This window comes from Heterocephalus glaber, unplaced genomic scaffold (assembly GCF_053883595.1).
Source record: "Heterocephalus glaber isolate CG9 unplaced genomic scaffold, H.glaber_assembly_v1.0 deba00001472, whole genome shotgun sequence".
In the NCBI taxonomy this organism is placed as follows: Eukaryota; Metazoa; Chordata; class Mammalia; order Rodentia; family Bathyergidae; genus Heterocephalus; species Heterocephalus glaber.
This window is the reverse complement of record NW_028258315.1, coordinates 18477369-18500346: the sequence shown is the minus strand read 5'-3', so window position 1 is coordinate 18500346 and position 22978 is coordinate 18477369. Positions and strand designations below refer to the sequence as shown.

The 22978-nt window shown below is 37.0% G+C and overlaps 1 long non-coding RNA gene across 9 annotated transcripts in view; it reads left to right on the top strand.

Annotated features, from left to right (window-relative positions):
- The window catches only part of LOC147826219 (uncharacterized), a 161343-nt gene extending 147676 nt beyond the window's left edge, over positions 1-13667 (top strand). For 5 of the 9 annotated variants that reach the window (XR_015439339.1, XR_015439340.1, XR_015439335.1 and 2 more), the window contains one exon: positions 7951-10717. This is a non-coding gene — a long non-coding RNA (uncharacterized LOC147826219). The other 4 variants (XR_015439336.1, XR_015439343.1, XR_015439338.1 and 1 more) reach the window with 3 other exon arrangements.
- Positions 13668-22978: the final 9311 nt, after the last annotated feature.

Genomic DNA, 22978 nt, shown 5'->3' with positions numbered 1-22978 from the left:
ATTCAATTCATTTTTGTTGTAAACCTCATGGTGCATTTCATTTAAATGGTGCAGTTTTTAAGTGTCACAGTAATCTAGATGACTTCCTTCTCTACATGATTGATGTGAGGCAAGAGGAATAAAATACCTTATAGCAGAAAAATTTTCCTCTGGCAAATTAACTTCTCAGAACATCAGGGTACAATTTAGTACTCTGTAAGAGGTTATTTATTAAATGATGTCTGGAAGAGCTAATTTACCTCATAGCAGTAAGTAGATTGCTACAAGAGAATTGCCTACTCACCTTAGATATTTTGGAGTAAATTCACTATTGGTTTATTCATCTTGGGGCTAAAGGAACATGTTTGCTGTAATGATGGATAATTATACCATAGTATTTCTGCATCATTCTGTTCACCAGCTGATGGATTACTGCTTTTATTTTAAAAAAACAGGGGTTACTTCTGTTTTGATAGGGATTAAAAAGTTTTGAAAGCTTTTAAAGGTATTCTTCAGTTAGTGCTTTTTTTCATTGGCTCTAAAGCACCATTCATTGTAAGATGTTTCATTGTTTTATGTATGAAGACAGAAAAATTCTGCTAATTAAACTTGACACAATATATCCTTATTACTTAAGAATTTTTTATTTTATATTTATTGGCAGGTTGCTTTTAGACTTATTCAGATACATATGTTTTTATCACATATTACTCTTATAGATTCATGAAAAGAAAAGTAGAAGCAAAGTACAGTATATTAAGATATTCCCAAATGCTTTAAAATTCAGAGTGTGATTCTTCTGAATTATTTTTCAATTTGGAGTCATTTATATCTGTTTTCCTACAAAATGTTTTCTTTTATGCATGAAAAGGACTAGTAAGCTGGGGGTAGTTCTCATAGTACTACTTCATTATTGTCACTGCATTAAATTCAAAGCAATGAAAACCTCAGTGAGTCTTAATGGTGATTCTGTCTTCTCAGAAAATGTCAATAGAAGAAATTCAAGCAAAAGCCAGAGCTCATATTCATTTTCAAATGGCCTTTAAATGTTTTATTCACTGAAAACCAAGACTGCACTTCCCCAGTTAAGTCACTAGGAAAAGCAACCAACTTTGTCCATGAGTAAGCAGACATCTAAGTGAAGTGGACTCCCTGCTTATAGTAATTTTACTGAGTATAAATTCACTTTTATTTCTAAGACTTTAAGAGAGAAAAAGTGCATATTTTTATTGGTGAAAAATGGTAGGGAATTTAAAAATCACTTGAATCTGTTATAAATATTTCCACACATATGAATCTATCAATGTGCAACTTCAATTATTTTTTGCTCTCTTGTTAATCTCATTATAAGTTGGTAAGAGGATTGGTATTTTAGGTACATTTTTGTTCTTTTCCTTCCTATATATACTTGATATCACAGTTTGTGTCCTAATTTTGAAACTTCCCATGACTGTGATGTACAATTACAAATCCCATTTATTAAATATTGCGCAGTTCTAGGTGGGGCTAGGCCACTGATGCTGCCCGAATACATCTTTTATTCCCCCTGATGTATGGGATGCATATTGTACTCCCTTTGATTCTCTAAATCTCCTGTACACATGGATCCACTTGTTTTCTCCACCTCCACCAAATTTTACATAAATAATGCGCCTCAAAGTGGTCACAACTATTCTCTCCCTCCCCAGATACTGCTGCCTGTTTTTATTTTATATAAGAGAAAATTGTGACCTGCTTACAAAGTGAAAAACAGCTTTGTTTTTCATGCTGAGGAACCCACGGCTACTAAAGTAACCATAGCCCAAACTTTTAATCCCTTGGACACCATTGTACAGCCTTTTAAATGAGAATAGCGCACACTTAGCTGGGGTTTTGAAGAGAGAATTATGTATTTTGAAAACATGTGACTGAGGGCCAGACATATAGTAGTTGTTTAATAAATCATAGAAATTACTCCTATTATTATCAGGTAAGCAGTGGGGAGACACTGGAGGATTTTTCTTCCCAAAACAGTGAAAAGATGAACAGGTCTGAGTAAGATTCATAGAGTAGCATTTCCAGTCAAATTCCAAACAAATGATGATGAATAAATCTGAGCTGAACTGGTAGGACCACAAATGGATTGTGAAACTTTCCTCTTGGAGTTAGTCTTCTTAGGATGCAATTAACATTCATTTGTTTATTTCTTGAGTGGATCCTCATTTAAGTCTAGCCTGTTAAAAATTCAGCAGGACTGACTCCTGATTTTAGACCTTCAAGGAAAGAGGTGATGGCAGTAATCACAAATACTTTAGCAATACCCTACAAGTAGAAGGAGAGCGAAGGCTTTGACATACATTGTCTCTAAGAGGGCAGTGTCATCATCTTAACATGGAGGGCACTGCAGCGTAGAGAAGTGAGATAACCAGTCCTAAGTTCTGTGCTTGTAGTGGAACCAAGCTGTGATCTGGCTAAGGTCTGTTTCTTATGTGAGGCTGGACTCCTCGCTGCATTTTGCCGTCTTGCTGTTCCCTCTTTTTAAATAGATAACTCCAGGTCTTCTTCCACAATCTGTCTCACACTATTAGCTTGGTCATTTGTTTGAGGTTGATAAGTCATAACTGAAACAGTTGAATAATATTTTTACCTATATGTTCATTAAACTCCAGTGAAATGAGCACAGGTAGTTTGTCAAAACCTCTGTTGTCTGGCGTATTTTTCAAGTCATAGGTATAGAGCTATTGATTTTTACAGCAGAATTTTGAGTCAAAATCAGAAGAAATATACTGCCATCAAATTGTTCTTATCTTGGAACTGTGCTGCAAAATCAATAGAAATAGAATACAAAAATAGAAACTAACATTTCACATAGAAACTTAATAACATTATTCAATTTCATAGGTTAATAAATTTTAAACATGACTTTACAAGGCTACATCAAGGTTCATTTCAACAACACCCTTAAGCAAGTGTTTATTTTTATAATTACAAATACATTAATACATTTGTATTTGTAATTTCTAATATTTCCTTAGGCTACTTTTCTGAGAGTAGAATGTGGGTCAAAAACAGACGTATCTTTTAAAGGCTTTTAGTATATTATTGTATTAGAATGGCTTTGAGAGAAATTTTAAACTACACTATTTACAAAAGAGATATGCCATTGCCAATGGTGAATTTTATTATTTTTATGAGTTGCCAAATGTGAAAATGAAAATGGCAGCTTATTTAATTTGTGTTTTATTCATTATAAGTGAAGTTGATCTTTCATACATAAACTATGTACATTTCTTCCTTATATTTTTTATTCTTTACTTTTGTTCATTTTTCAATTGGCATGATTATTATTGAATTGTGAAAGTGTTTCATAACTTAAGCATTTGTAATGTATAATGTAAACATTCTCCCAGTTCATTTTAAAATTTTATTTATGTTGCTCTTGGAGTTTTTTCCCCCATTTCTTCCTTATGTTTTAGAACAAAGATTTATGCAAGGATTTCAGATTGCTTTCTTATGAGAATAACTATCTTTAATAGGCTTCATTGAGTAACATAGATTAAACATGCTACCATGATCTTCAAAATCAGGATTGGACCAAGGTCATTAAGTCAAGGCCTTCTAACTAAAATTCTTTTTTAAAAAAATATATTATATATTCTTATCAAAGTACTATGGTATCAGTTTTCTTACATTGCTCCTATCTCTTTTTTCTCTTAGGGTCAGACTTGTATCTCGTGACAGCTCTTCCCATTTTCCCCAATTCTTTGCCCACTTTCTTTTCCAGGCATTCCCTCTAATAAAATCATTGCATGTGTGCTCTTATTTCTGGCATCTGATTCTTAGAGAATCTAGATTAACTAGACGAACAATTGCTGGTCAATTTTCTTATTTATTAATGGTTCTAGATTTCTTCCTCTATTTAAAAAAAAACTCTCTAGAAATCTTATTAAAGATTTTTTTCCCCTCCAGTTAATGGCAACAGGCTCATATACATAAAATTTGCAGGCAATTTTAGTAGATGTATGCAAACTTTGGAGACAATCCAAGGACCCTTTGAAAATCTACTGGATACCAGGTCAAGTATCCTCATAATACTTCGCCCATACTGACGAAGACTAATTATGTTTTATGGACTTTTATTTTCCCCTTGTAATGACTGCTGCATATCCATTCAAACCCTGTGGAGATATTCAAATTAACCAGTCAGAGCAACATCAGACTCTACAACATGAATTAGTTTCCACCCTGTTCTTTCACATTCTTTTTCTTCCATAAAATCAATAATTCTAAACTTACATATTTTGTGAATTTTTATTATGAAATTTTCAACAACTTTTATTAAACATCAACAGGGTATGTGGCCTTGTGTAGGGGCAAATATCAGGGGGAAAAAAAAAGACCCACACAAACTAAAAGATGGGAAAGCTAGCATTAAGGAGTTTCTCTTTTACTTAAGAGTTAAATGTAAGCATGGCTTGAATAAGTTTGAGCAATGGTTTGCACACCACTATTCTTTAAATAACCAACAAAAGGTTTTCAAAGCAGCCATTTTTAATTGGTCCGAACCTCATTCATGTCTTTTGAAAAACCCTAACAATTTGTGTTGAACTGCATGTCTACCTTCTTGTGTTCTAACTCCTTGGTTCACTTTGTCTCTTGTCTTTCCCATATGGTTCAAAAAAGCACTATGCATAATGCTTTTTTCTGGCATGCCCTTTTGATTCCTAACATTCTTGTGAGGGCCTTAACTCTATAACCATTACCTGATCATGGTGCTTTCATCTAGGATTAGGTTTTGCACTTCTATTGATCTTCCTCTATGGGGTTGAATGTAGTAAATGAACCTCCTAGCTCCCAACAAATTTGCATGTAATTGCCTGTCCAGTCCTGAACACTGAATACAGGGCTGGAAGAATACACTAGTTTTAACAGAGCCAAAAATGTTTTTCTTTCAAAGGCTCTACTCCTTTGTAAAAATGGCATATATGGAAAGAATCAGAAAGCTTTCTCAAGGTTTGGGAAAATGGTGGGTGGGGGAATGTCCAGAAATTACTACCATGCTATCAAAATCATTATAACTTCAAATGTACCCTTTGAATTCATCTAGAGCTGGCATTAACCTCTTTTTGGCCACTGGAACATACTGGCCTACATTTATGCATCCCCTAAAGAGAACTGAAATGCTTTAATCATCCCTTCTTTTCACTACAGTTGCTTTAGACAGATTTCACTGTGAAGTGATACAAATTTCAGTCTTGTACCATGACTTTGATGGATTTAATGATCAGTCATATTTGAAGAATTATTGTTGAATTCTTTTAAATCAAAAAGTTTTTTTTAAATTTGAAGTCAGAACACTTTCATATTTAATGTTATATACACCCTCAAACTTCTCTGATCTGTCACAATGGATGAGATATGGAATTCTTAAAGAAGATAGAAAATTTACTACAGAGAAATGTCTGTTATACCTTTAATTACCTGTATTAGGTATTGAATTGTGTAGGGAACAGGGAAAGGGGACGTTACTAGAACCTCTGCAGTAAGTCCTAGTCTCCTGCGAGCCACAGCATCACAAGAAGAATTAACTTATTATACAGGAAAGGTAGAAAATATGAGACTTTGAGAAGAAGCTGAGCTTTGGGCCTGATCGGTGCTGCTCTGGGCAGCAAAGGCAGAAGCCCCGAGCTTGCTGCACCTTGCTGCACCTTTTATTCAGTGCATCTGGAGAAACAAATGTGACAGATGACTGGGGAGTGGCGGAATTCCTAGATCAATGAGGAACTATGCAGAGGAAGATTTGGTTCCTCCCAGGATGTCTTCTGGTGATGTAATCTTGTCCTGGAGAATCCCAGCATCACGGGATGGTTGAGGTCTCAGCTGTGACCCGAGGCCAAAATGGAATTATGTTCCGAAATGCCATAGCTGGCCTGTATGCAGGAGAACTAGGGCTAATCAAATGATTTTTCCCTAAAATTATGTAGCATTGCTCCGGACAGAATTGTTTCAAGGTTTGGTTTTTAAGTTTTTGAAAATTCTGACTTCCTCAGTATTTGTGTGGCACACTATTCATTGTCTCTCCCAATATTGTTCTCTTATATAACACATCCTCTATTTACTTTAAAGCATTTCACAATGGATTTTTTAAAAAGTAAATTAAATAGAGTGTAATTTGCTCTGTGATAATTGGAGACCCACTGAGGGGGGGGGTCTCATATCAAGAGGTCTGGGAATTATTTCTCATAAGTAAACCTTTTTGTTCTTTGGCAAACACAGAAGCTCCACACTGCAGTGGAACACTTGGCACGGGACAGAGAGTGGTCAAGATTGCTTGCTTTGCTTGTCTTATTCAGCCTGAGAAGCTGATGAAGCTAGCAGGCTAAAGACATGCTCTGGAGCAATCAGGAGGAATTACTTAGGGGGAGGTGTGGTTTGTGCGAAAATGTTGAAAGGATTTTTAAATTGCACTAATAACTGATGAAGTTAAAGCATTATTAGCATTGACAGGAATCCAGCTGTGTCTTTGGTAACATTCTAACTTTTTATTCCATCTCTACGAAAGTGGTAACACTAACATTAATTTGAATTAAATTCTTAAACATCCTACTTCCAATTAGTTCAAAAAGCAAAGCATTAATGCTATTTCATAAAATTCTGAGAGCTATAAAAAACGGATATTTAAATTCATGGTAAAGAATATTTCAGAAAATAGAATAAGTTCCATTGTTTCAGATCAGATCATTATACCAAGAATTTTTCCTGTCCTGCTCTGTTATGTTAAGGAGATATTATTTGACTAATAATAGTACTTTTAGGTACTGTGTTAAACCCGGCATGTGCCAACTCACTCGATTCTGCAGGAGTAGTAAGATTATGAAGTGTGAACTACATTATGATGCAGAAACTGAGTTTTAGTAACAAGAGGAAACCCATCCAAAGTCCCCCAACTTGTGAAATCCTTTCTCTAGCCTTGAGTCCTGGTTGTCAGATACAATCTTTCTAACTTATAAAATGACCAGATATGTGTTTCCTGTGCATTACCCTGCACTGAAAACCCGGCGGTAAGGCAAAAGGGTTCCAGATTAAGAAGCAGAAGATCTGTGTTCCAGTACTGACACTGCCCTCACTTTTTTCATGATACCCATTTAAATAATTGAAAATATCATATAAGCTAAAGGAAATCAACATTTAGGTGAGGCCTATATCTTTCCACATAGGCACGCACTCCTTCCTGATCATGCTTTGGTTTGTACATTTTTATTTGTACATTCTTCAGTGGGTCCACATGAAAAAATGTGCTTCAAAATGAAATAGAAGGAAAACAATTCTTATGAATGAAAAGATGTGTTTCAAGAAGCTATAGATTATGGTCCACACAAAATTAAATAACATTATTAAATTCTCTCTCAGTTTGAAAGAATAGGACAAATGGGACTAAAGAAAAGAGTACACACAGCTCTTTGAAATGAGCTCCACATACTGAATGTAGAGGCATTGCTTCCTAAGATATGAAAGTGACTTGCAGACTTATGACTGAAACTATTTTGAGAATTTATGGAGGAAGGGAATACTGTTGAATAGAAAGTACTGCCTCAGTCATCATAACAGAGATAAAATATTTCTCTTTTACAACTGCAAAAGCTACAAACCTTTGGTAATTTTTCAGGACAGTTTGTGCTGTTATGGGTTCACCAAGAGTGAGCAATGCCAACCTACTTTGTTTCACATTTAAGGAGGTTAATTAGACTAGGTAAATTAAGGAATTTCTGAATTTGAGTTGAAATAGCAATGCATGCTTACAATTCTCAGAATTTTCACATCCCTCTAACTTTTGGGATGCTGATTTAGTGGGTACTTTTTGGAACCAGGAATTTGTACTTTACAGAAATCTCAGGGCATTCCTTCCAATCAATTTCAATTTCTGGAAACTCCTGCATTTTTTTCTTTGAAAATATAAATAAAACTTTCTTTTGACCTCTATGCTCTATGCAGAGACATCACATCTGTTTTGGGGCCGGTAAAGTTGTGGATAATAGAATGAAAATGAGAAGAAAGCAAAAATGCTTCCTTAGGAACATGCTGAAGTAGTGATTCCAAGATGAAGAGCGCAGATGTGGAGCTGGTTTCCTGCCTCCCTGGCTATGTATGTTACTTTACCTGCTTCTGCCTTTGTTTGGTTTTGCATTTAAAATAATAATAATGCTTCCTCATTAGATGTTTCTGTGATAAGTCAAGACACATATAAACTACTTACAGCAATGTCAGTGTGTAGAATGTTCTCAACTAGTGTTGACCATAATTGTTTCCATCACTGTAATAAATATCTACCTCTTTCTAGGTGGTGGGACTCCCAGAATATAAAGATACAAGCCCTGATTTAACATCTGCACAATTGTGTGAGTGAAATGTGCAAACAAATAATTGTTATCTAGTTTGAAGAATACAACTTTAAAAACATGGGTGGATTTTATTGGGCAGATGTCAGTGCCACCTTCTCGCAGTGTGGTCATTTGATTTGGGTAATTATGTGAAAACTCTGGCTGTGTGAATCAGGGCAAGGTCATTCCAGGTGAAGATACTGGTGTGACACAAGTGGAGGGGCCTGGAAAACCATGGCTTTCCAGGATTCAGTGTTGCTTTAGTGGGTGATGGGAGGAGAGAATGAAGACAGGTGGATCTGGATATTTAAGGGGCTCAGAACTGCTAGATCCTGAAGGGCCTTGTTGACCCTACTAAGGGGATTGGCCTTATTCCATCCTGAGTGGTAGCCATGATGATCTGAAGGAGGCGACTGATGCTATCATATGTTCATGTAGGATTATAGGAGGGAGTTAGTAGAGTTGAGACCAGAGGCACAACAGTGAAAGGCTATTACTATAACTCAGGTAAGTCATGGTGAAGGTCAAGGTCAGAATGATGACACAGGGCATGGAGATAAATAGGTAATGACTGCTGCAGGAAGACCCCAGGCTTTTGGAGAACAGAGGTGCTGGTTATTGGGAGATGATGATTGAATGGGAGGAGAAAAGATTTCCCAGATTTTTCATTTGGCAAATAAATAGGGAATGTTCGCTCAGACTGCTGTGGGCAATACAGAACAAAAGCACTTTTGGAAGGAAATATGAATTTTATTTGAATCTTTGCAATGAATTGTTGCTATACCCATATAGAGCTATATAGTAGATGACTGGATTTTTAGGATATAAAGTTTGGGGAGAAATCAGCATTTGGTATATTGATTGTGGAGTTACCTCCTGATGCTGCATTTGTAAGTTAGGATTAGATTTTACTACATGTACTACATGGTATAGTGACTTAGTAAAGATACTATTGTATCTCTTCTAAAGAATCCAGGGGATACATGGTTCAAAGAGAGAATAACAGCTCTACCAACATTTTGTCTCCATCTGTGATAGCCAACCCAACTCCATTTTGAGCTTCAATGCCATTTTGTACCCGTGCTTGGACAAAGTGCTTGTGCTTGGACAAAGCACCCCAAACCCACATCCTGCTTGGCAGTAAACTTGCTGCAGTTGCAGGATGTTTTGTAGCTCACCTAGTGTGCGAAACTTCCTTGTGCCCCCCACTAACCTGATTCTGCTTCTGTAAGATTCTGCTTGCTCTACCCTGAGCCTCCCCAACTGAAAGCATGATTTAAAAGGAGAAATCAAACTGCTTCCCGTTGCCCAGAGAACTTTCTGGGCAGTAGCCCTCCTTGGCCACCAGTTTAATAAATGGACTCAACCTGGCACAGAGTGTGGCGCATCTCTATTGTTTGAACTCACTCATCCATAACACATCTAGCTCACTTTTGAGCTATCTCTGGGTCAAAAGCTATTGCTAGGCTTCTAGCATTCATATGTGCACATACAGTTTACAAGTAAGTTTGGAGGAAGGAAGAAAAATGAATAATTGATAATTTGAAATAGGAAAGGGTCCAAAGGTGTAGGGATGGTGGGAGGGGAAGGGGAAAGGAAAGAAGGGAAAGGAAAAATTATGAGAAAAGAGAAAAAATGGAAACAAAATCTATGTAAATAGGGAAGGGTGGAGGGTGTGAAGGGCACACAGGTAATGGGGAAAAAAATAAGAACTAAGATACATCATGCACAGGTACAAGCACCCAATGATAAATGTAAACATATTGTATACCTAAAATGTATGAATAAAAGAATTAAAAAAAAAGAAAGAAAGTTGTAATGCTCCTCATTAAAAAAAAAAAATCCTTGGAAGTGTGGCACTTCTGCTAATATCTCATTGGCTAGAAAATTGCACGGTTTAAATTAGATTCAAAAGACCTTTGTTATGTAGTAATTTAGCTGGATGAATTGTGTCTGGTTAATTGAAATTTTGTTTTAAAATGTGGAATAAGCCAGGTGTGGTGGTGCATATCTGTAATCTCAGCACTATAAGAGGCTGAGGTAGAAGTATCTTAAGTAAGAGCTGAGCTTGGGATATTTAGCAAAGTAGAAAGAACTTACCTCAAAATAAAAAATAAAAAGAACTAAGGATATACAAAAGGCTCAGGGTTCAATCCCCAGTGCTGAAGAGAAAATAAATGGAGGAATAGTACACAAGTGGAGATGTTTCAGTTTTTATCAAGGGAGTGGGTACGTTATGCATGGAAAGGTAGGCCATGAGGGGAACTTTGAAGACCGGGCAAGCACTTCACCATTTTGTAGACACCCCTCACAGATTCTGCCCTCTCACTCATCCCCATAGGGCAACCTCCTGATGTTCCTTTCTTGGTTCTCACTCGCTGCTTTGTGTTCTTTCCCAGGCCTGGCTTCTATACCCAGGGTTGCCCTACCAATCAAGACATGGCTGGAAAAAGTAAATTCATGGAAACATCTAGATTATTATGGTATTCAAACAGTATCTTTGGATAAAATCTTCACTGCTAATCTGAGTACTTTCAGTTACAAATGATCAGAAATGTATTTCCTTAACTTGATACTCATAAATTTTGAAGATGCTATCTTAAGACCCCTATAAAAGCTCAAGTGGACTTTCATTTTTTAAACATACATTTCACTTAGGAGCAAGAAAAAGATAAGGTGAAGAGTTAGGTATAGATAAAAGAAAATGTTATGGTGGCCTCATTCTATATTTTAGTTTTTAGAGCAGTTTTAGGTTCACTGTAAGTTGAGAGAAGCCCACAGAGTTCCCATCAGCCCTCTGTCCCATACTCCAGACTCTTTTGTGGGGCTCCCCTCCCTACAGTGGTTACAACTGATGAAGCCACACTGACATATCATATCACCAACATCCATAGTGGACATTAATTACAGTTCACTCTTAGTGTTGTTCATTGTGTAGGTGTAGACCAACATATATAATGAAATGTGTCCACAATTGTACTGTCACACAGAGTAGTTTTACTATCTTAAAATTCTGTGTTCCACCTATTCCTCCCTTCATCCTAACTCCTGGCAACTTTCAAATTAATAATCTAGTTAGAGTGTTGCTGAAAAAAAATCCAGAAGTGAGGATAAATACCCAAGTGTTTCTTTTCTTAAAATCACACCAACAAACCCCCACATATTAAAAGCTAAGTATAGCCATGCCTGCCTCGAAAGCACAAGGCTCTGAGTTCAATCCCTGGTACCAAAACAAAAAAACACCCCCAAAACCCAAAAAACAAAAATGTTAAGTATATTATCACTCAGGACATAATTGTCAAATTAATTTTATATAGTATATTTTTTTGTGTGTGTGTTTACTTTTTCAATTGTTCTGTTTTGTGGAGGGTCAATTTTCCTATAGCTTATTTGGGATTATAACTCCAGAAAAGGAACCATGGATAGGCTAATGTGCAGACAATTCTTAGTTGTTTCAAATTGGAATTTTTATTGCTACAACATCTGTTACAAGTTGGCTATAGATGGTAACGGAGGTTTTTTGTGAAGTTTTTATTCCACTGATCATATGCTCTGCGCTTGGAAAAGACCTACTGTAATATACTTCATATGTATAGAACATTCATATCAAAGCTCACCATCAGGAATTTCAAAATAAGCTGATTTCAAGGTGATCAATTCATATAGTGTAGTTTAAACAGTGAACCATAGAATTTCCAGTAACCAGGTTTATTAAACTTCACGTGCATTACAATGAAATCTCATAAGATAATTGTCAATTATGTTTTCCTTCATTTCATTAGCAGAGAGGCCAGATACTTTTGTACAGCTTACTGAGAACTCATGGCACTAAGCGTACAATTGTATTCTAAATTGCTTTTATTTAAAAAAGTGCCTGTTTGTGTCAGGGCATGATCAACATTTTGGCAGAACTGTGTAGAACTCTGGAAATAATGTTTATTACTTAACGGGTCCATTTACAGGAAAGGTTCAAATATGGAACAACATTTCTGTAGAAAAACTAGTAATTGCTTTTGAGATTGTGTGGTTTATGGTCAGAGCCAAGTAGCTTTGGATGGTAGCTGAACTATCTCACAGGACGTGTTGGTGAGACAAGTGTGTGCTTCTCGTGGGTTGAATGTGGGAGAAGTCAAAGAACACCCACCCGGGATCACCTCAGATCAGGTCATCTCCAAAGAGGCAGACTCTAACCAGCAGACTTGATCTATCTCATTCCTTGATCTCGGGGACAGAGGCAGTGGTAACCAAGAAGCCAGCTTTTACCAGCTGCAGGGGAACAGGAGAAAGTTCTTCCAGGGATGAGAGTCTCCTAAAACTCCACAGAACTCAGGAGAGATATACTTCCCACAGGTGCCTTACTCTTGAAGTAAGGGTGCCAACATACAATGGTATCAGTGGAATGATACTCCCATGCTCCCCGGGGCGGGCAGAGACCACAGAAATAAGATGGGGCAGAAAGGGAGTAACTGGACCATTACTTACACTCTGTCCTTGAATTTCCTCATCTAAAGTACCACACCATAGATTTAGTGAGATTAGCTGGGATAAATGTATAGCAAGCTTAGAACAGCGGCTGGCACATACTAAGTACCATGCAGCATAAAGAACTATTTGAGGGAGAAGCAGCAGTTCCTAGATGCAGAATGAAAGGATCAAAGGGTTAATGTTTTCAGGAAGGAGAACAGCAACCATACAAGAAAAATGCAAACAGGGAAGGAAACATACTACATGGTGTTCTGGAAAGCTTGTGTTTAATTGTTTGTTTTTTCACAATGATTTTCAGCTCTTCACCTCATTTTTTCCTCTGGAAACTTTACTGCATATCTGACTCGACATGAAACAAAAACTGTCAATTTTATCTGGTCTAAAGAATTATTTTTCTCTATTTATTGTAATCATTACCTTTCGTGGAATAAAGTCAAACATTGTTAAAGAGCAAAATGGTGCTAATTATCTTTGTGAAGTGGTAAGTATGGTAGTAGCTATGTTTCCCTAAATAGATGGGGAGCGCTGACCAGGGCAGTTGTGTATTTTTGTCAGTGCCCCATTGGTCAGACGTTTCCAACCCTGCATTTCAGGTAGATGATCCCTCTCCATGTTCTCACCATCCACAGCTCCCAGGTGGAGCAGTGGTTCCCGACATAGGGGTAGGGGCTGCACATGTACCTGGTGGGAGAAGAGGTATATGCAGTTTTAAAAGCATCTTAGTGGTTCTGCCATGGGTCCACTCTACCCTGGCTCTTCCCCACAGCTGGATCCCTCTCATCCCACCTCTCTCTCCATTCACACCCTGAGAGTCCCAGTGACAGTCAAGGTGATTCACTAATTCACAAGGCCTCCTGGTTTTTTTTCCTTTTTTTGGTACTGGGGATCGAATTTGGGTCCTTGTGCTTGCCAGGCAGGTGGCAGAACCACTGAGCTAAATCCCCGACCCCACGAGGCCTTCTTAAAAGAGCAGTGAGCTCAGCGACTATAAACTGCTTTTCAAAAATAGATTAAGCTTTACTTTATGAACAATACAATTTACCTCATTTAAACTAGACAATTTAATGGTTTTGAGTGTAGTTACTGATGTTCACAATCGTCCCTGCAGTACATGGTAGAACATTTTCACCACCACAAGTGGAAGATCTGCACCTTTTAGTTATCTGCCCCTCTCGCCTATCCCTCTAGATTTGCCTACTCCAAATATTTCTTATAAATAGCATCATAAAATATGTACTTTCTGGTGCAATGAGCTTTCATTTAGCTCAACGCTTTCAAGTTTCACCCGTGTTGCGGCATGTATTAATATTTTTTTCCTTTTTATTGCTGAAAAATATTCCATTGTATGGATATACCATATTAGTGCATCCGTTCATCTGTGGATGGGCATTTGGGTTGCTTCTATACAATTTCAACTATGTGGTGCACCAGACCATGGAACTGATTTTATTTTGGATGAAATTTCTGGATTGTTGATGTCTAACCATTTGCCAAACTCGAGAGAGTAGTATCACCTAGAGAATTACAAACAATAGCAGAGATGTCACCAAAACCATCAAAACCTAGGGCTAATTGATTTCAAATGTTAAAAAGTGAAACACAGCCCACAAAACTGGAATTAGTTATGAATGCTAAGGAACTGCCCAGGCTTCTAGGATTCCTGGAGTCAGTTTTGCTGTACCCATCTCTGCTGCTAATTAGCACTGACACTTTATTTACAGATTGAAGAACAGGTACGGATTAAATCACAAGAATTTTAAAAAACGAATTGTTTTACTTATTTATAACAATCATCTTGAGCTTGAACAAACATATCTCTTCAAGGATATGACAGCTTTTAATACAGCACTGCCAAAATATTAGGGCAAAAAGCTTTTTTTTTTTTTTGTCTTGGCACAGTGTACATAAACATACAATGCCTTGCTTAAATATTCATAGACTCCCAGCTCGCAGTACAGTAACTTAATAATAAAATATTTTGAAGAGGGGATGGTGCTGTGCAGCTTGTGATACCACTAATGGGTTTGAAGAGGATGCTAATGCATTGTAGGAGGAAGTGAATTGAGCTCTTGTTGTAAAGGAGGATTATAAAATATAATTATGAAAAAGGAACAGTGGCAGGCTTGAGGAAGTTCTATTGATGTGTGGGTACTGCAAACGACATGTTTTGTTGATGAGAAAGAAGGCTTAGATGGATATTTACTGAGCTAGCAATCTTCTCTATCCGGAAACATGGAATGCATTATAGAAATGGCCATTTTGTGAGCTCCAGAGTGAAAATTAAATAGTGTAAGATGGAGGCTGACAAGACCCAGGCAGCTTTTCACTCTGAATAACAGTTGTCTAGGAAAGCATAGCTTTCATATCAAGAATTTCATGAAGGCACAAGAAGAAAAAAAGTGATATGACTGTCAAAGTAGAGGAAAAACTTTTTTTTAATAAAAAGAAGCTTTAGGAATTATAGAAAATTAAATAATTCATAGTATCATGTCAGCAGTAGAGAAAGCATAAAGACTTTCTAAATATCATTTCTTGGGCAGCTTTGACAACTTGTTATAAATTGAGGGCATTAGCTCATGGCTCAGCCTCGTCAAGCAAAAAAAAGAAATGTTCTTAGAATATTAACCTGGTGTTTATAAAAAAGAAGCACAATGCCTAATAACTCAATTGGGGTTAAGAGAGAGGAACCCTAAGTGCTATAGGTTTAGTCTTATACTGTAACTCCTTCCCTGCTCGAGAAATTCTTAATGGTATGCTTGAAGCTCAGTGTTTTACTCCAAACTTTAAACAGGGACATATGGGAAATAGCAACAAATCTTATTTTCAAAAGCACTTAGCTAAATAAAGCTAAATAAAGTGTGGCCGCTAAATAGAGCTATTTGGGAGGATCAATGTGTGTTCTAGTGATTTAGACATTGTTTAAAACATTTATTAAATACTAGTTTTCTGTATATAAATTCTTAAAAAAAATCACACACACCTAAAATACATGTAGCATCAAGTTTAAGTAGTTGTCAATATTTGCTATATTTTTTCAGCTCTCTCTCTCTGTTTCTCTTTCCCATCTTTTTTCTCTCTCTTGTTTTATGCAAATAGCTTTGTACTGAAATATCTGCATTCTCATCCTCGTTTATTCTCTTTCCCCCCTCAAAAGAACCCACTTTTGAAAAATGGTTGTTAATTTTTCTCATACATTTTTAAGGTGGTTAATACTTGTGAATATATATTACTCATTTGTAATGTGATATAAAAATGTACATTTTTAGTCTAATAGTGTTTTTTTGCAACTTTTTTTCACTCAACAATGTGTTTTAGAATTTGTGTAGCTATATGTTCATGTATTTACACTGCTATTTGTACTAACTTCACTGTACTAACTCTACTAACTTCACTGTACTAACAGACCAAAGTTTTTTTCTATCAACTTCCCTCCTGAAGGAGTAAATGAATGAATATATATTGTAAGTTAAAAGCCATTCAGACATTTAAAGTAAAATTTTTAATTTTATCCATTGGTAATGTTTTTGATGGGTACTAGGGATCAAATCCAGGACCTTTGCACTGCACTATCCCCAACCCTTTTTATTTTTTAAATTTTGGGGCAGAATTTGCAATCCTCCAGCCTCCACCTCCCATAGGACTAGGACCACAGTCTTATACCAACATCCACAGCTGTGGTAACTTTTTGACTGAATATTTTGTTTTTTTATTTTTGTTATAGGAGATCTTTCTCTGTTCTATGTAGTATTAATTTGTCAATTATATGTACTATAAAATCTACTTGTCTGTACTATTTTTGTTTATCCTTTGCTTAAAGTAACTTTTTAACACTGAAGTTTTAAAATTGCAATGCCTCTCAGATTTAGTATTTTCTTTTATCTTTTGTTGGTTAGTGTTGAGAAAATCTCTTCTACCCTAATATCAAACATGTATTCATTAATATCTAAAAACAGTGCAAAGTAAACACTTCAAGTCTTAATACATTTGTGTGTGTGTGTGGGCACATGTGTGTGTGTCTGCAATGCAACATAAGGATCTAATTGTATCTTTTAGCATACATTGGTGACTATTCCAGTACTATTTAATTGACTAGCTCCTTATTTCCCCAGTGATTTGTAAGGTCATCTTTATTCATATGTATTCAATATCTTGTTTCTAATTGGACAAATAGGAGTGGAATTGTTCAGCTGTATATTTAACTTTCTAAGAGACTATCAAATAGCTTTTTATGGTGGCTGTACAATTTTACATTTCTACCAGTAATATATAAGTGTTCCAGTAGCCCTGTATTTTCCTTAACATTTGATATGGTTAGTCACTGTGTTGTGTGTGTGGTGCTGGGGATCAAACCTAGACCCTTACACATGCTAGGCAAGTACTATACCACTGAGCTACGTCATTAGCCTTTCATTAATGCATTAGTCAGTTTCCCATTGCTGGGACACAATATTGACATACATGAATTAAAAGAGGAGAGATTTATTTTGGCTTACAGTTTCAGAGGTTTCAGTCCAAGGTCAGCTAGCTTCAAGGAAGAAATATCATGACAGAACAGTGTGGCAGAGGAAAGCCCTTTGCCTCATGGCAGCCAGACAGCAGTGAGAAAGTGAAAAAGCCACCAGTGACCTACTTCCTCAAACTAGATTTCTTCTCCTAACAGCCCATTTACTTAATGAGCTCATCAACGGATTAATCCATCAGTCCCCTCATGATTCAGTCATCTCTCTAAGTCCCCTCTCTAAGCATCCTGAGTTGTTAGGGGGATATTTCATGTTTAAATCATGTTTAGATATAAAATGTATCCCTAAAATCTCATGTTTGGAAGGTGATTAGACCACGAAGGTTGATCCATTGATGAGTTTAGTAGCTGGACGTTTAGTTAGAAGATGGGGCCAGGTTGGAAGTAGGTCACTGGGGATATGATCTGAAAGGGTAGATTCTTGTTGCCAGGTCCTCTCTTTGTGTCTCTCTGTTTCCTGGTGGCTATGGGGTGGTCATTTTTTCCCCTGACCTTCCCTTCTGCAAGGATGTTTCTGCCTTGGAACCAGCTGACCATGAACTGAATCCCCTGAACTGTCAGCAAGTTAAATCTCTTCTCCTTTAAACTGTGGGTGTTGGGTATTGTGTTCCTATAACAAGAAAGCTGACTAATACACACTATCATAGTTAATTGCACTTATTAATCTTTAATACTAATTATCCTAGTATACATTTAGTGGTATGTCATTGTGCTTCATAGCTTTGTCTCTTATGACGATGTGGTTTGTTCAAATATTTGTTTATTCTTTTATTGGTTTGTTTTTTTACTGTTGAGTTTGGAGAGTTCTGTGTATATTCTGGATATGAGTCCTTTGTTATATATGTGATTAGAAGATATTTTCTCTCAGTTGGTACTTTGCCTTTCATTCTCCTAATCATGAATGCCACAGAGCAAAAATTTTAATTATGATAAAGTCCAAATTATCTTTTTTTAAAAATTGACTGCTTGTAGCTTTGGATCTAAGAATTTTTTGCCTAATCCATGGTCACAAGGTTTTTTTCTATGTTTTGTTTTACAAGTTTGATAATTTTATATTTTCTATTTAGGTTTACAATCTATTCTGATTTAATTACTGTAATAAGAACTAGGGTATAATTTGGTCAGAGTTTTTTTTTGGTACTGGAGATCGAACTTGGGACCTTGCTCTTGTGTGGCTGTTAGATTTTTTAAATACAGATTATCTAATTATTCCAGCAGTATTTGCTGAAAGACTATACTTTCTGTGAATTGGTTTTGCATTTCTGTCCAAATCAAATGGGCTTATTTGAGTCTAATCTTATACTCCACTGTCTTGATAACTATGAGGTTTATAGATCATGGAATCATACAGCATGATTTTCACCTTTGTTCCTTTTCAAAGTTGTTTAGACTATTTTAATTTCTTTGTGTTTCCCTATGTTTATTTTAGATTTACTGGTCTATATCAAAGATTTCTGCTGTAATTTTGATTGGGCTTATGTTGACTCAAGATATCAATTTGAAAACAATTTAAATGTTTATAATACTGAGTCCTCAAATACATCAATAGGACATATTTCTCAATTTTCATAGGTTTTGTTTGATATCTTTCTTAGTGTTTAGTAGCTTTTAACATGCAGATCCTGTATTTATGTTGTTAAGTTTATACCTAACCAGTCCTACTTTTAAATTTCTACTTCTATATATTCATGTCTAGTATGTATGAATGCAATTAAATAGAACTTAATTTTTGTTTTAAGAGTAGGAAAAATTTATTGGGAGAAAGAAAGCTTCTGCCTAAGAGAGACAGAAGGGGGACTGGAAAGTAGGTTCCCCACTCACTCCACTTTTCAAAGATGTTTTATACAGCAAAGCCATGTGGTCAAGTGAGTACAAAGTGGGACAAAACTATAAGACCCAATGGAAATTTACAAGGTGGACATGAGGTGGGACAAAAACCATGACCAACCAATAAGATTACAAGTACAGTCACCCAGGTAATATTGATTAAACGGGGGTCAAATGGGAGAGCAAGTCATGTAACAAGCATGTAAGGATTTTTAGTAAGGGTGGGGGTCAGGGATATTTCCTGGAAAGGCTGGGTTAAGACCTTGCCCCCTACCTCAAGTGATTGATATCTATTTAGACTATCAATTATTGCTATTCATCCTACATGAGTATGGTAGTTTCTCTTTTACAATTTTGGCCTTCAGTGAATGGATCTCCACTGTCCTCCATGTTGGCTTCTTGACTGTCCTCTACATTGTCTCCTCATGGGCTGGCCCTGTGTAACTGCCTACAAGATATCTAATTAACTTACCTCTCTGCAATATTCCCCCCTCTGAAGAAGTGCCCCTAACTGCCATGAGAGGGCAAAGGGCGAAGACCGTTCTGGCTGCTTCCAGCTGAAGAGGGTCGTAGTTGTCATCAGGAGTTAGAGTTACTCTACAGAGGGTCTATCTAAAGGCCTTTGATAGATCATAGCCCAGTTACCTTTCTAGTTTTGGTCTCCAAACTTTAGTTGTTGAACACCCAGAAGAGAAGATCAGTGACATAAGTATTTCAGTAGGAGCAGTGAGCTTAACTATCATAATAGTTAGGACATCAAGAACTTTTGAAGTATAAAGTGAGGGAAGAAGGCCTGCCAAGGCTCCAACCTGCTGTGCTGCAGATGTCTACCTAGGACAGTTTTTCCATTTTGAAAAGAAAAATAAAAGGAAAAGAAGGCATCCCCATTTATCCTGCTTGTTCTGTGCCCAATCTAAGGTGTCCCTTAGACTTTATCTCATCCAGTGCCAGTGGCAGTTGACTGGAGATGCAAGGAAGTGGCCAGAGCCAGGTTAGCTGTTCTTACCATTCTCTAATTTTGCCTGAGGGCTGAAAGCCAGATAAATTTGGACTAAAACTTTTACATTTTTTTTTGAGAGTTTCAGGATTAAACCTAGACCAGTTTTCTATATGGCCCAGAGATAAATGAAGGTCAGCTTTACTCTGGAAGGATTCCAGGGAGGGGAAACTCACCATTCTGGAAGCTTTGTCTTGAAATCCAGCAGCCACAGAGGAGGGAAGTGCCTTGAACCAAACACTGTTGAGAACTGTGTTATTTGTCAGGGGCAGAGCAGTGGGAAGGGACAGAAGAGTGCCTTTAAGTATGGCACAAGAACAAAACCTTAACCATTTCAGGTGTAGGACAATTAAGATCAGGAGCTTTTCCTGAGTGGATCTGCAATCCTTAGCAAAACATGTCTCCAGAGACAAAATCTATGATTGACTCAAACTACATTGCCAAGCAGGACATCAAACCAATAATCTAAGAACCTGAATGGCTGCTTTTTGCTCCTTGAAAGAGAATGAAAGTGTTCTAACTATATTGTTTAGGGCTTACTCTTTTAATGAATTACTCTGAATCTATAATATCTAATTTATGACTTAAATACCCTACAGGCTGTTGAGCAGCTCCCTGATCTTGTAGAAACACTCCCAAAGCCATGTCTCACCTTTTATTAACATACAAACTGAAATGAGGTCCTGTAGCAGGCACTTAGAAGAGCTTGTTTGAGCTTCTGGAATGCAGTGTGGTCTGGGAATCAGGTTCCCAGGTTAAAATTTGGGTATCTGTCTTTTGGGTTTCTCTATAAGCTGTTAGGAGGGGTCACAGAACATCAGTATATCCTGCTACCTTAAGGCCACAAAGCCTATAATTTCTAGGAATAAGCTTAGCTGTGTTAGAGTCTTGGGGTGTGGAAAGGAAAGAATTGGTTTAATTCTTTCTTCCCCCAGTCTTTGGATTTCCTTAGATGTAACAAGGCCTAAATATTTTACCTCAAGGCTACAAAGTTGTGCCTTAGATCTAGAAATGTTATAACCCCTGTCTGTTAGAAAATTCAGCAAAGCACAGGTGTCTTGGCTAGAAAGCTCTTCTGAGGAGGCCACATAACAGCGTTCCATATACATATTACAAGGCTAATCTGGAAAAAACTATAGTATTTTCTTCCATCAAATCAGGATCTAAGGATGTCCTCATATTTTTCCTGATTAATAGTGGACAATTTAAATTAATGGAAGGGCTTAGTCCTCATGTTTCTTAGACCTTCAAGAATACCTGCCTGAAAATGTCATCTATTTAATCTCCTATCTGATTGGCGGGCCAGTGGGGGTCTTGTTTAGGAACTGCTTGTGTTCCAGTAGGAACCAGTTGTTCCCATGGCTGCCTGTCTTTTGAGCTTCCAAAATTAAGACAATATTTGTCTCTACATGTAGTAGCAGATTGTACTACTACTTGTCTCTCATTAGAAATCAATGTTTGATTTAAGAGCAACATTACATCTTTTTAACCTAGTCCATAGGTCTGAGTAAGTTCTTTGAAGACCTCAGTGTACTTATCAGGATTATCTGAAAACTTTCTTAGGTCTCATTTGATCTGTCTTAGATCACTGAGAGAAAAAAGACACATGAACACAGGTAGTCCCATATTTGCCATTTACTTCCTGCAAGGGATGTTGTCTTTGAGGAACCTGAACAACTTAGCTAAAGATGGATATAGCCTCAGAGATTAATCATGGCTGGCCTAGAAACTCCACCCTCAGTAACTGGTGGTTAGGATGAAGAGTAGCCTCAGACTTAGCCATACTGAGTGCCTAAAGGGTGAGGTGTCTCTCACTTTTTTATGTCCCACATTTACATTTGAACAGCAGCAAGAATTACTTCTTAATATAAAGAAAATCTCAACATAAGATTATTTGACCATTTTTTTCCTCCTACAGTATAATTTTAATTGTGAGATAGCATCATAGTACTTTCCTCTGTGTACTTGGCTTTAGGAGGTAGGCACACCACATGTGGGTGTAGAGAAATACTAAATTATTCTTTAATATATTCCAAAGGAGTAAGGGGTTCAGATATGGAATTCCTAAACTAAAACAAGAGAAACAAATATGGCATCCCATAAGTCTCTGCTTGATTCCTGTGCCCCCTAGGGCATCCTCAGGACATCCCCCAAGGTTTATACCACTCCAGGGTAGGTAGCTACTGTCTGGAGAGAGACCCAGAAAATAAAACCAGACTGGACTATCTACCCTTTACCAGCACGTGATTTTTATCTTCCTCAGGAAACTCATATCCTTACTCCAGTAGGTGCTCTCAAAGCACAAGTTACAATTGACTTTAGCCATAACAATCATGTTTAGAGAAGGAAGTATTGCTAGCAAATGAAGAAATTTAAACCACTGCTTTCTAGTTCCTGGAAAGAGAGAAAGGAAAATAAGTCAACAGTCAAATTAGGGCACTTTTCCTGCAAAAGGAATAATCTCCAGAGATTGTTCAGAGATTCTGCCCTGGGCCCTAGGGCAGAGAAAGCTCTAAGAAATTTCTGTTGTCTATCCAGTCATTTAGGCAACTTTTATTAGCAAGGCAAGGCTACTCCTTTAAGGTCCATTTTAAATTCACTAAGTATTTGAAACTCATAGGTCCTCCTAGCGGCCACAATCTACATAATAAAGGCGCTCTTACCAACATCCTATGCACTCAAGAATGAAGAGAAAGGCTGACCAAAATAGTCCTATATTCTAGTTAGCATGGAAAAACACAAATACAAGTTACTAGTTGTTATTTTCCCTAGTGCAAGACAAAACAGGTGTTGCAAGTTACCTTAGTTTGACTT